The sequence below is a fragment of the Schistocerca gregaria genome, chromosome 4 (genome assembly GCF_023897955.1).
Source record: "Schistocerca gregaria isolate iqSchGreg1 chromosome 4, iqSchGreg1.2, whole genome shotgun sequence".
NCBI classification, from domain to species: domain Eukaryota; kingdom Metazoa; phylum Arthropoda; class Insecta; order Orthoptera; family Acrididae; genus Schistocerca; species Schistocerca gregaria.
In genome coordinates, this window is record NC_064923.1 from 318,767,200 (window position 1) to 318,781,353 (window position 14,154).

Genomic DNA, 14,154 nt, shown 5'->3' on the forward strand with positions numbered 1-14,154 from the left:
GAAACTTTTTATCCTAGCGACAAAAATAACGCAATAAATTGGGTAATAGCAAATATAGCACTTCCACAATTAAAAGAAACAAATGAATACTCCCGAAATAGGCCCTGCATCGAAGAGGAACTCAAAACATTGAGACAGTGGCCAAAATAAATAACCAAATTTTAAAAAAATCGCCTAGATCTTACTTAATTTGAATAACAAAAGAAGGTAGAAGAGAGAGAGGGAGAGGAGAAAAAAGAGCTCGTGTGTCAAATGGCTCTAAGCGCTATGGGACTTAACATCTGAGGTCATCAGTCCCCTAGAACTTAGAACTACTTAAACCGAACATCACACACATCCATGCACGAGGCAGGATTCGAACCTGCGACCGTAGCAGCAGCGCGGTGCCGGACTGAAGCGCCTAGAACCGCTCGGCCACAGCGGCCGGCGTCGCGTGTCTGTTTACCACGCATAAAGTACTGTGTTTATATCCCAGCTCCCTCAAAACAAATTGTTCTTTCTCTACCGACTGATAAATTTTGTTAAATTACGTTATTTGCAGGCTAATTTCAATTTTTGTAAAAATTGTGTTCAGGCAATTGTAACATAAATAAAATATTGGGAGAGCAACTGGGAAAGATCAAGCAGAATCTCCATACCCCCATTTAATTACACAGATACATTTTGGTTATCTCACGTTCACGAAATATCTATGGATATTTTTTCTTTTAGTATCTTTCTACGTTCTATTCAGCCTAATGTCAAAGTATTTTTTATTTTATTGGTGTATTTCAGCCTTTTTTGTACAAAGAAGGTTCATTAAGGTTTTCAGCTTATTGACAAATCCCATCATGAGATGACATTGGCCTTTTTACTTCTAGTATGAAGAGTTACTATGTAAAGTACTCAAATCATCTGATTATAACATGCAAGAAATCAAGAACATAACAGCACATCAATAACTTGTCTTATGTCTTCAGCACACTTTTATTTTTCCAGCAGCCTTATACGTTTCGACTTTCCGTCATTTTCATAGGCAATGTTATGTCAGTCACATAAAATTGTTTATTATATACATTGTATCACGTCAACATTCTCCATCACGAGACAAGTACAAACGCGTAAGATTGTTGGAATAATGAAAGTGTCGTCAAGACGTAAGAAAAGTTATTAAAAGTGCATCCTAATGGCTGCGTAGTCTCGCAGTATTTTCATGCAAATTGCAGCTAATGATACATATCTGTGTGGCTACTATATTTTAAATGAATATGTGAAATCTCATTATTTGAGTTTTCGTAAGCATGTACACTGGACAGCATTGTGCTGTGATTGCTTTCAGTCCAGAGTCTGGTTTGATGCTGCTCTCGGCCTAATCTATTCTGTGCAACCCACAGCCATCTTCTTGTTGTATTCCTGCCTGGGGCACCCTCCACAATTACAGTTGCCCCTATCCAGCCAACACTCCCCAATATTAAAGTGGCTATTCCTTCGAGGCTTAGGATGTACTGTGGGGCGGCAGGTCAATAAACAAAATGGTCGTTACTTTTGTTATGTTTTTTTTTATGAAAATACACTTAAATTGTCTGTGCGTTCTTTACACCTATCTTCGCAGTTTATAAGAACCTGAAAACTATTTTGGGGGTCAGCCAAACCCGATCGAGAACTTACTGACCATAATTTCAAGTTTGCAAGTCTATTTTACTCTTTTTACTTACGGAAAGAAAATATTGCTACTTGCTATTTACTCAGCAGGATCGAGAAACAAAAGTTTTGTATTTTAACTGATGAGTGTATTCAGTAAAAGTTCACTCGCACAAAATATGTCTTTAATATACCTATTGGTAACATCCCTATTAACAGTTCAGAGGCGACGTCTACGCGAGGGTCCAAGTAGACTGCTCTATCGCCGTCACTTTTAAACACCAAAAGTTAATCGCTTGCCTTAAAAGTGGAAGATAATCTCGCCACTTTTTACACGTGTTTGTCAACATTACGAGTGGCACACAAACAGTTGCTTACATGAAATCTAAAGTGATCCTGGACGGTGTACAGTCCTCGTGAGTTCACGTTCTACTTTTAGTGAAAACGCATTTGGTAGGTGCTCAGCTCTGACATTGTACGGGGCCCAGCCCACGCAGGCGTTTGACTGATGGTAACAGATTGATATCTCGGAGTGAAGTGTCTCTCCCAGCTGCCTTTCTGGCCGTATTTATGCAGTATATGGACGCAGCGAACCACCAACATCTGCTATCAACCGCTCTAAGCACGGGTTGCACCATCTAAATGTCTCCTTTCCCGGACATGTATTAATTAATAGCTCTGTCGCCTAACACTTTACGATCTTCTTAATTTTTTTTAGTAGAGTTAAGTTGGCTTTAGTTACTGAAAAAGTTTTAGCTCGCCTGCATTTAAATTTTGCCAGCGGGAATTTTTGGAATAGAAGCGATAGTAGAACACGCCCTCGGAACTGCCTCTGTACCTCGGAACTGCCTCTGTAAGATTCCTTGTAATTATTATTATTTACAGTATAGTCTTGAAACTAGGAACATCTGTGTTATAGAATGAATGTAATCGAATGCTGTAGCCACGCCGGGTAGCCGCGCGATCGAAGGCGCCTTGCCACGGTCCGCGCGGCTTCCCCCGTCAGAGGAAATTGGAAATTTGTGGTAAGGTCTTATGGGACCAAACTGCTGAGGTCATCAGTCCCTAGACTTACACACTACTTAATCTAACTTAAACTAACTTACGCTAAGGACGACACATACACCCATGCCCGAGACAGGACTCGAACCTCCGACGGGAGGAGCAGGAGCCGGGCGGACCGTGACAAGGCGCCTAAGACTGCGCGGCTACCCGGCGTGGCCCCGTCGGAGGTTCGAGTGCTCCCTCGAGCGTGGGTGTGTGTATTCACCTAAGCGTAAGTTAGTTTAAGTTAGATTAAGTAGTGTGTAAGCTTAGGGACCGATGATCTAAGCAATTTGGTCCCTTAAGATTTTACTACTTATTTCCATTTTTTTTCGAATGCTGTAATTAGAATTTTCTATTACAAATACAGATATCCGTAATCTATCATGAATAACAGTGTTTTCATCCCAAATTTGGTTTTTAGTAAAACTTGAAAACTAATAGAGGTAGCGTATTTTTGTCACCTATTTAATGTTTTTACACCAAACTGAGACTACATACGAGGTTTAATGTTCCGAAGCGTAATATTAGCGCCTCCAAGATTTCGCAAAAACGCCGATTTTGGCCAAAATATTGCTCTGATAAAGTTGAGACTTGTAACTTTTAATTGTGACATACATTTGCGAATTCTTAACAATTTTTAGCTTCGGAGTCTTATTATTTGACGCCACTTATTTTTTTGTTCAGATCGTGTATTTTGCCTAACGTATTCATTTGATCAGTCTGAGACCTTACCATGTTAACATTAATATACTGAAGCATACACTGGCGAATTTTGGAAAAGTCTTTTATTTTTTAACTTCGCGCATAGATTATGGTGCTATCCTTTGCTATTTTAAGCACAGCTGCGTTATGATGACGTCGTTCAATCTGTACCTCTTACAATGATACTGCGATTGTTCCACCTCAGTATGTTGTCAATAAATTCCTTCTTTTAGTCGAGTTATGTCATAAATTTCTTTTTTCTTCTCGCCAGTGCTGCACAATACCTATTTATCAGCTATTCAATCTGCCCATCTAATCTTCAGACTTCCCTTGGATGTTTCAAATCTTCTATTCTCTTCTTGTCTGGACTGCTTATCGTTCAAGTTTCACTTCTGTACAAGGTTGCATTCTAGACAAATACACTGAAAAAAACAATCCCTAAAAATCAAATTAATATTAAATGTTAAGAAATTCCTCTTTCTCTGAAATGCCTTTCTTAATGTAGCAGGTCTGTATTTTATATCGTCCTTACTTAAAAGATTATCACATGTTTCACTGCCCAAACAGCATAACTGATCTACTACTTTCAGCGCTTCATCTCCAGACGAATTTCCCTCCGCATCACCTGATAAAATTCGCCTACATTCCGTTACTCTTGTCCTACTTTTGTTGACGTTCATCTTATTAACTGTTTTGAAGGCGCTATCCATTCCGTTCAACTGGTCTTCCGAGTCCTTTGCCGACTTTGACAGAATTACAGTCAAACATTTTAATACATGTGTGCAGACTGAAGTGATGAATGAAAATTTTCACCAAGGCCTGGATTGTAACGTCTTGCTCACTGGGCAGAAGCGCTAACCATTACGCCACCCTGTAACTGTGGCTTTGTACAACTGCACGTACTACCCTGGCATACCTCCCTCCTAAGTCCAAATTCCCGTTCATGCCTCCGTCCACTTGGTATTCCCCCTTAAATCGAACAGCATAGCAGAGGCTGTCCTACTGTATTGGAATAGCGCCTCAGCACCGTACGAAACGGGGGATTCCTGCCTGAAATACAGCCACAGCTACTTTAATCGTATGAAACTATATAGTTCCAGAGACCCTTTCAAGTTTTTATTTTTTCTTCTTGAACTTCAGCTCTCGTTACAGATTTCTCCTTGGTTCCATTTATTGCTTGTTCACTCTACAGATTGAATAACAACACTATCTCACTCCCGTGTGTTAGTCACTCTTCTCCATAGACCAGTGGTCGTCAAACTGCTGCCAGAATCAAATATTCACGCGGCCGGCGGCTCTTAGCCGTGGTTTGTAATGGTATGCACCTAGCAACTAACAGTCGAATTCAAAAACGTCAACTAAATTAAGAGCTTCTTAAGAGTGTAATTTCCCTGCTAAGTTGATGTTGTTATGGTCTTCAGTCCTGAGACTGGTTTGATACAGCTCTCCGTGCTACTCTATCCTGTGCAAGCTTCTTCATATCCCAGTACTTACTGCAACCCTACATGCTTCTGAATCTGTTTAGTGTATTCATATCTTGGTCTCTCTCTACGATTTTTACCCTCCACACTGCCCTCCAATACTAAATTGGTGATCCCTTGGTGCCTCAGAACATGTCCTACCAACCGGTCCCTTCTTCTGGTCAAGTTGTGCCACAAACTTCTCTTCTCCCCAATTCTGTTCAATACCTCCTGATTAGTAATGTGATCAACCCACCTAATCTTCAGCATTCTTCTGTAGCACCACGTTTCAAAATCTTCTATTCTCTCCTTGCTCAAAGTATTTATCGTCCATGTATCGCTTCCATACCTGGCCACACTCCATACAAATACTTTCAAAAACGACTTCCTTACACTTATACTAGATGTTAACAAATTTCTCTCCTTCAGAAACGCTTTCCTTGCCATTGCCAGTCTGCATCAGTTATTTTGCTCTCCAAATAGCAAAACTCATTTACTACTTCAAGTGTCTCATTTCCTAATCTAATTCCCTCAGCATCACCCTACTTAATTCGACTACATTTCATTGTGCTTGTTTTGCTTTTGTTGATGTTCATCTTTTATCCTCCTTTCAAGACACTATCCATTCCGTTCAACTGCTCTTCCAAGTCCTTTACTGACTCTGACAGAATTACAATGTCATCGGCGAATCTCAAAGTTTTTATTTATTCTCCATGAATTTTAATACTTACTCCAAATTTTTCTTTTGTGTCCTTTACTGCTTATTCAATATATAGATTGAATAACATCGGGGAGAGGCTACAACCCTGTCTCACTCCCTTCACAACCACTGCTTCCCTTTCATGCCCCTCGACTCGTATAACTGCCACGTGGTTTCTGTACAAATTGTTAATAGCCTTTCGCTCACTGCTCGGTAACTAACAAATATACTTAGAGAGACAATAATGTTTTACGACATGATTAATTTTAATCGACGTTGACGAATTCGGCCTTGAGCTAAGTAAAGTTGGCGCTTACCTCAGAGACAGAGCGGTAGGTAGGACGGTCAGCGCGGGGCTAGAGGATGTAAAAGCGGTATTGTTTTATTGCCTGCGCACTAGCGTGAGCGACTCGTACCGATCAGCTGCTATGGTATAAATTCTGATACGCAGATAACACCGATTCGTGAATGCGCGTTTGAGAGAATGTCATCTTCATATCCGCTACATATTTGTAGCAGGGCGTATGAGATTAAATTAAGGCGGTTGTAATGCAACACAATGAACAGAAGAAAAATGACATAACGAAACATGTACAACAGATCGTGTCTCATTATGCATAATGCATTTAAATGTAAGTACAATTACTGTTATTAACAAATGGTTCAAATGGCTCTGAGCACTATGGGACTTAACAGCTGAGGTAATCAGTCCCCTAGAACATAGAACTACTTAAACCTAACTAACCTAAGGACATCACACACATCCATGCCCGAGGCAGGATGCGAACCTGCAACCGTAGCGGTAGCGCGGCACCAGACTGTAGCGCCTAGAGCCGCTCGGCCACCCCGGCCGGCTTGTCATTAACAAAACAACGTCACTTCGTCAGGCAATTACAATGGCACAACTTTGGGGTCGCTGACGCAGTGAACAGTTGACTCCAAGTGTTCCGAATGCTGCTGACTATTACCGATCAGTAGTCGGGGAGCGGTCACCAACGTACCGGGCCCTTACTCTAGCTGGTCCATTGGGTGGGGGTGAGGGAGCTCATAAGTTACTAATTTATGTAGGTTACCAAATAATAACAGGAACAGTAAATATGTGGCATGCGATGGCGTCCTATAATGTCAGTATTGGCTCTTCTGCAAAAAGTTTGACGACTACTGCTGTAAGTCGGCTGTTTAGGTTGTTATGTTGGTAACGCCACGTAGCGCTCTGTATGAAAATCACTGACTGTGCTGTGTGCAGTCTGTGGCTGGTTGGCATTGTTGAAATATTCGCTATTGTAGTGTTGGGCAGTTGGATGTGAACAGCTCGTAGCGTTCCGCAGTTGGAGTGGATGTGGGGAGAGAGATGGCGCAGTTTTGAGAGCGGATGTCTAGACCTAAACAGCCTACTTACACTGCCACTGACAGAATATCGCTTTTTTCACTGGCTGGGCTGTGGCCTTTAAAAATGTTGCACCAGGAGTCAAGCAAGATGGTGGAAAAAGCGCACCGATTGATTAATATTTGAGCAATCTCTACGTTTTTCGAATTCAGAATTAAAAATTAGAGGACATACAGAGATAAAATTAAGCTGTGTTGTAGACTTTTCGGTGTGCACCGGACTCGAGTTTTCTCGCGAGGAAATCAGTGGTTCAGTAGCAGGCTGGGCGCTCTGGTGCCGGAGCAGCAGCGAGCAGCTGGCGAGGCTAACCTTCTCCCTCCGCTCGGTGCAAACGAGACGAAGCGAGGCGCGGCGCGGCGGGCAGAGGAGCTGGTCGATAGCGCTCACTCGTCCGGCTTCCGCACGGCCTCGCTCCGTCCCTTGCCTACCCGCTCTCTCTCTCTCTCTCTCTCTCTCTCTCTCTCTCTCTCTCTCTCTTCCTCCTCCTCCTCCTCCTCCTCCCCCCCCCCCCCATTCCCATCCCTCCCTTTCACACCGTAGCGACAACGTGTGCGCTTACGAGGCTATACGGCTGCTGCTCTCTTTTTATAGTGCGAAAATCTCTGCTTCCTCACTCTGCTCACAAAAATCTACATTTCTGATTCTACGATTTCTTTACGCTTATTAGATGTCGCTCCTTATCCTTTTCAGAGTCGATCCTTGGCAAAGATATTCTCTGAACGTTGGGATTTTACGGCAAAGGAACGCCTCTTCCTAAAAAAAAAAAAAAAAAAAAAAAAAAAAAAGGAAAAGAAACCTTTTTGTAGTGCTGCTCTTCCCCAGGCTTCCTTTTTATGAAAGGAGTCAAAAAAGTTCGCTTCGGCGTCTCTGATTTTTCCAGCACCATCGTCGAGGTACCTAAAAAAAAAAAAAAAAAAAAAAAAAGAAAACGCTACTTTACTGACATTCATTACAAACCCAGTAATTGACCGGGCGCAATAACGTGTACCGAAGTAGTTGTGTATTTCGCAGTCAACTAATGTTATTCTGATCTTAAGACGGCATATATTTCTCTTGGTCTGGTGTTTGGAAATAGTTGTACAACGTTTAGAAAACCCAAAGTAAGCGACACTCTTGGTTGCCCGGCTGGAGAGCCGTGTGGTCCTAGGCGCTACAGTCTGGAGCCAAGCGACTGTTATGTCGTAGGTTCGAATCCTGCCTCGGGCATGGATGTGTGTGATGTCCTTAGGTCAGTTAGGTTTAATTAGTTCTAAGTTTTAGGCGACTGATGACCTCAGAAGTTAAGTCGCATAGTGCTCAGAGCCATTTTTGAACTCTCGCCACTGGAGGAGATAATAAGGAATGCCCCAGGGAAGTGTGATAGGACCACTGTTGTTCTCGATGTATGTTAATGATTTGGCGGACAGGGTGGGCAGCAGTCTGCGGTTGGTTGCTGATGATGCTGTGGTGTACGGTAAGACGTCGAAACTGAGTCACTGTAGAACTACACAAGAAAACTTAGACAAAATTTTTAGTTGGTGTGATGAATGGCAGCTAGTTCTAAATAAAGAAAAATCTAAGTTAATGCGGATGAGTACGGAGAATAAACCCGTAATGTTCGGATAGAGCATTAGTAGTGCCCTGCTTGACAGACTCATGTCGTTTAAAATATCTGGGCGTAACACTGCAGAGCGATATGAAATGCAAGTAAAGACTGTGGTAGGACTTAGGTTTATTTGTTATTGGGAGGATTTTGGGAAAGCGTGGTTCATTTGTAAAGGGGACCGCTTATAGGACGCTGGTGCGACCTACTCTTGAGTGCTGTTCGAATGTTTGCGATCCATACCAGGTCGAAGCAATTCGGAGATGGGCTGCTAGATTGGTTATCGGTAGGTTCGAACAACAGTTTAAGTGTTACGGAGATGGAGGGAAGGCGACGTTCTTTTCGAGGAACGCTATTAAGAAAATGTAGAGAAAGCTGACTGCGGAACGATTCTAATGCCGCCAACATACACTGTGCATCAGGACCACGAAGATAAGGTACGATAAATTAGTGATCATACGGAGGCATATTGGCGGTCGTTTTTCCCCACACTCTATTTGCGAGTGGAACAGGAAAGGAAAGACTATTAGTGGTACAGGGTACCCTCAGCCATGCGCCATTCGATGACTTGCGGAGTATCTACATAGATTTAGATGTAGGGTACGTCCAGCACTGTCGGCTTTTTATCAAAATCGTTGCAGAGTGCCAGGCGAAATTCATTCAATAACGTCGTAGGGTGTTGCTATATATGTAAGCTCTTATAGAGAACCCTGTAAGGGTGGTACAAACATGGTATCTTTGATGAATCTCTACCACAATATCAAAAATTGTCATTCCAGTGAACGTGAGAACCATCCATGCATCAGCAGCTGTCGACCGGTCCACGTTCTTGGAAAGCGGTTCTCGAGGAAATCGTCCACGCCGGCGAGACAGTGCGACAGTGCGCCATCTTTCATGAAGCGTAGGCTGCATCCTTGGTCAACCTCGTCAACAGTTTTTCAGAATAGCAGAGTACACTACCAAAATGAATTTTTACTCTGCAGCGGAGTGTGCTTTGATTTGAAACTTCCTGGCAGATTAAAACTGTGTGTCGAATCGGAAATCGAACCTCGAACCTCTGTTTTGGCAGGCAAGTGCTCTTCGGACTGAGTTATCCAAGGACAACTCGTGACACACTCTTACGGATTTACTTCCGTCAGTAACTATTCTTCTGTCATACGTCAAGGAAGTTTTCCTGTGAACCATACGAGAAGAAATTCGGTTGACTCTTCTCTCGTAAAAAGGAAGAGCCGTAAACTGTTCTTGTTCAGTGGGCAAAAGACGTTAACTTTTTGGCTATCACAGCCACGTTGCAAGATTTATAGTGGATTTGTTAGCTGTCTATAAAAATTATGTACAAATGAAAATAATGAATATTCTTTTTTCGAAAAATTTCTCCTCGTGTAACGTATGCTTTAGATATAGTATCCAACTGCCGTGATGAAATACTGAATTTTAAATAATGAAAACTAATCTAATTAAATGCCAAGTTAACTGTGTATTCAGTAAAACCTGTTTAACTGAAACTCGATAGTGAGGTGCATTATGAAAGTTGCGTGACATGAAGTGCAATTTCTGACTTGAAATGTCCATAAAAATAAAATGCTGTTCTACTGAGAAGGAAAATAAATGTTTGACATCACCTACAATGTTCACTGTAAAGTAATCTACTTACTTAGCACAACGAGCGGCCTAGGGGCGGGAAAAGGGAAAGGTGGGGGGGGGGGGGGGGGGGGGGGAGCAGCGGCAAGAGGGTTTATCAGGCACTGGGTGCCAAATGGTCTCCAAGATGAAGAAGATTTTCTGGAGAATATACTATTATTTGAGTAAGTTCTATAACGTTATATTACTATATGTGTTTCTGGAGGCGGGGGAGGAGCACACTTGATAATTCTGACTACGAACTGTTTCCTCATAAGAATGAAATCTGTGATCTGCTCAGAAAAAAAAGTAATTTACCTCGTGCTGAGCATGTTGTTTTGTGTCTGGTGCACTGGCGTTCTCGAAAGCAAATAGAAATCAACAGATAAAGCAGCTAAAGAAAACATAAACTACTCATTACAAAATTTGTTTTCTGCTAATCACAAACAATCTCTGTCTTGGCAAGGTGCAATCCACGCACGATGAAATTTAAAAACTTTGCTAAGAATTATAGAGGGGGTTTTACTTTAAAGAAACTCGTTCTTGAAAAATTAAACTCTGATTTTTGACAAAAAAAGACAGTACAACATAAAAAGACCCTAACAATTTCAAAATTCTCTCAGTCCAAAAATTTCAAACATTCCAACCAGTTTACGATATTTTTGACATAATGAAAACAAAGAGATCAGATTAACACTGATCATGGAATTTATTATCTATCTGAGGAATAAAGATTTCCTTCTATCAAGAGAGCTGACAAGCGAACATTTCATTCTTGCACATGCATCGGTTACCTTGGAAAAATCTTCCAAAAATCTTCTCCATCAAAAGTATAAATAACATATGTTCTGAGATTCACACGTATCAAATCTCCTCCTCTGAAAACACAACTGCTCTCTTCTATGCCTCAAATGATGTCACAGAGGTGAACAAACGACTAGCAACCAAGCGCACCACAGATTACAGTCAACACAGGGTCGAGGGTCTTATTCACTACTTGTTCAGTGCGCTCGTCCATGTTTGTCCCAGTACAGTAAAGGTGAATTACTTACAGCGGCAGAAAACATATGAAAACCTTACAGATTTTCACTGTTCGAAATTCTACATATGTATTTATTGACTTCCTCAAGTAAGCGAAAAGTCGACTCATCACTAAAGTTGTTTCCAATGAAATCTTGATCTATATCGAATAGACGCAACACTTCCCCCAAAAGGCCTTACGAGCATTTCTATTAGTGTATTTCAGTCCTTGCATCACTGTTAATGTGTACAGTTTGAGATGCAAATGTCTTCTTAACACATGTCAATCACATGTTAGGCGCGTAGCAAGCAGGTAACGCGCCAGGTCCATTTTGCAAGGCTGTAACAAAGCTTTGCCTCACACGCTTTAGTGCCCCGTCGGTGACGCATTCCTTAGAGACGGAACACAGGGTCAGATAGTTTAAATATAGTGGAGCAAAGCATGAAGATTACGTTATTAGGAGCCATCCTAGCATTCGCCTTCATTGATTTATGCAAACCTGAATCTGGGTAAATCCCGCTCCATTCGAACGCAAGACTAGGGCACTGCGCCAACACGCACGCTCCTAATGATAGAAAAGACAATGGTGTAAAGTTCCCCATCACAAAATTATGACGCACTCTGTTAATTACACCCCAAACCTAAAAACAATGTTCTCTGCGGGAAGAGTAAGCTATGTGCCAGCATTGAATTTCAACAGCGCTTAGTCATGTAAAATAGGTCAACAGAACTTTCAGACTGTTCTCTGACGTTTCACTTGCCCATTGCTTTAGGAAAATACCATCACTGGGTGGCGGAGTGGAAGTAGAACATCGTAGAGCGCATTTCTGATTGGCGCACTTAATAGCAAAACAAGAGGGCTTGTAGTAGTCAGATTGCAGCATACAGATTCCGACCATACAAATTATGATTTTTAGTGGTTTCACTAGATCACTTTAGTCGGCACTCCTTTGGAAAGGGCATACCTTGATTTCCTTCCGTGCCCGTGACCAGTCCAACTTATGTTCCCGCCATCCTCGAGGGGAAATTAAATTTCAATACTCGATGTTCTTTATTAAATTAGAAATAAAGAGAAAAGTCAGCAACGATAACCGTTTTAATCATTTGTTCCCTTATTCTAGTGAATACCTCGTGCTGAGCATGTTGTTTATAAGAATATAAGAAATATGATGCCTTGTCCTTCGACACCTTCTTGAAAACAGGAAGTTGGCTGAGATTATGGATTGCTACCTCAGATACGAGAGAAAATCGAAACCCTCTGTTGCTGACGAAAATCCTGGCCAGGCTTTTGACAAAGAGAAAGCACTTGCAAAGTTTTCTATGAATGCATGAATTAAGAACTATTCCAGTTGTACATATCGGGACACACAGTTCACGTGGCTGATTGGAGATACACCTTAGAGACGAGCAGTGAAGACTCGATCACTTACGGGAATGCAGCCGGGTGACGTCTGCGACAACCGCGCGTAATTCGACAGCTGAACACCCTGTCATTCCCTAAGCACAAATATAGCGGAAGATCGCTTTGCAAGGAAATTGAAATGCCTTTGTCGACGGGGCAACGCCGAAAAAGGTCCATAATACGGAATATGCTGAAAAACAGCATACGTACCGTAAATCAACTAGCGCCACCACACAACCAAAGATGACCAACATCAGGAGTTATCGTTCGTGAATATTCACACCCAACGGATAAACATTTAGCATCAACTCTTTCATCTGATCTTTGTGCACAGAGAGAACAGAATTCGAGGAATACACCAATGGAGTTTTTCCTCAAGTTCTGCTTGGAATGATGCTCTTTCCTTGGTCAAACATCAATTTTAGCTGACCTCGGAACAAAGCATTCATGGAATCGTTCAAGTTTATGCAACACAAGAAGACATATTTGGCATCCACTTTCGTAGCACATCCATACTGCAGGGACGATGCAAAACTCATGCGACACATTTTATCCACAGTAGGTGTGATGGAAACTCAGATGTGGTTCTGAATTCTCTTGGACATCGGCGTTTGTCAGATCTATGATGTATTGGATGTGAAGAGGGTAAGTGTAAGATCTTCTCCTACTTCTGGAAGACACGTGCTACTCTTTCCTCTATATATCCATGGCTGAAGTTTACAGTCATCATCGTAAATGACATATGGGATTCCACATCGGATAATGTCTCCATCTTGGGAGGCCTCCTTAGCCAAAACACTCTTCTAGTCCGTTTTCTTTAATGCCGCAATGTGCCTTAATCCAGTAGCGGCTTAACCCTTCTATAAAGAATATGGGACAACATAGAATCCATCGTATATCGTCCTCAACGGAGCAATCCTTCGTCCACTGTGTAAGATTGCAGTGTGATTCCACAAAAACTTCGTAAGGATCGCGTATGACAGGATGGACTCGTCGAACATCTTCAAGCAGGTCAAATAATGTTTGGAGACTCAGCAGCACTCATTTTTAGGCTTTTGGCCTTCCGAGGCATAGGTTGTATTCCTCATAGACCGATACGAAGTCGACCAAGAATACCCGCTTCACGATAGACTGGTATCTGTACTGAACTGCACGACAAAATGCAACGTAATTTGCAATACACGAGTGTGTATAGCGTACAACTGTCCATGGAGCTATAGATTCTGGACAAACTGTGCATCAGAGGCTCAGAGCAATTGGTCTGTTCGCCACGCATCCGCGCATCTGCCGACTTACGTGAGTTTTGACACAAGAGTAGCAACTCTGTGTTGCCCTATGGCGTGCCTCGTTACATGCTTGGACGTCGCTGTTCAAACCAGCCTCGCATTTCTATTGCGGCCCTGCTACGATCATCCAGTGATGACGACTGTTCCTGCGGCAACGCGCTGTAAATTTCAGCTGACCACAGGTATACTCAGGTGGGTTACTTTCAGCAGATATGCCGAACATTCAATTCCATTGATTCGTGCCTCAATGAGAAAGATGTTCACGAAGGGAAGTGGCGTGATCGGACGTTATCGTATTGGAAACTGAAATGATACCTGTGGGACTGG

The 14,154-nt window shown here is 42.2% G+C and overlaps 1 protein-coding gene across 3 annotated transcripts in view; it reads left to right on the forward strand.

The window, feature by feature from the left end:
* LOC126266998 (homeobox protein OTX2-B-like) overlaps positions 1 to 14,154 on the forward strand; it is a 278,020-nt gene that overhangs the window by 232,905 nt on the left and 30,961 nt on the right. The gene's annotated exons all lie outside the window — the stretch shown is intronic.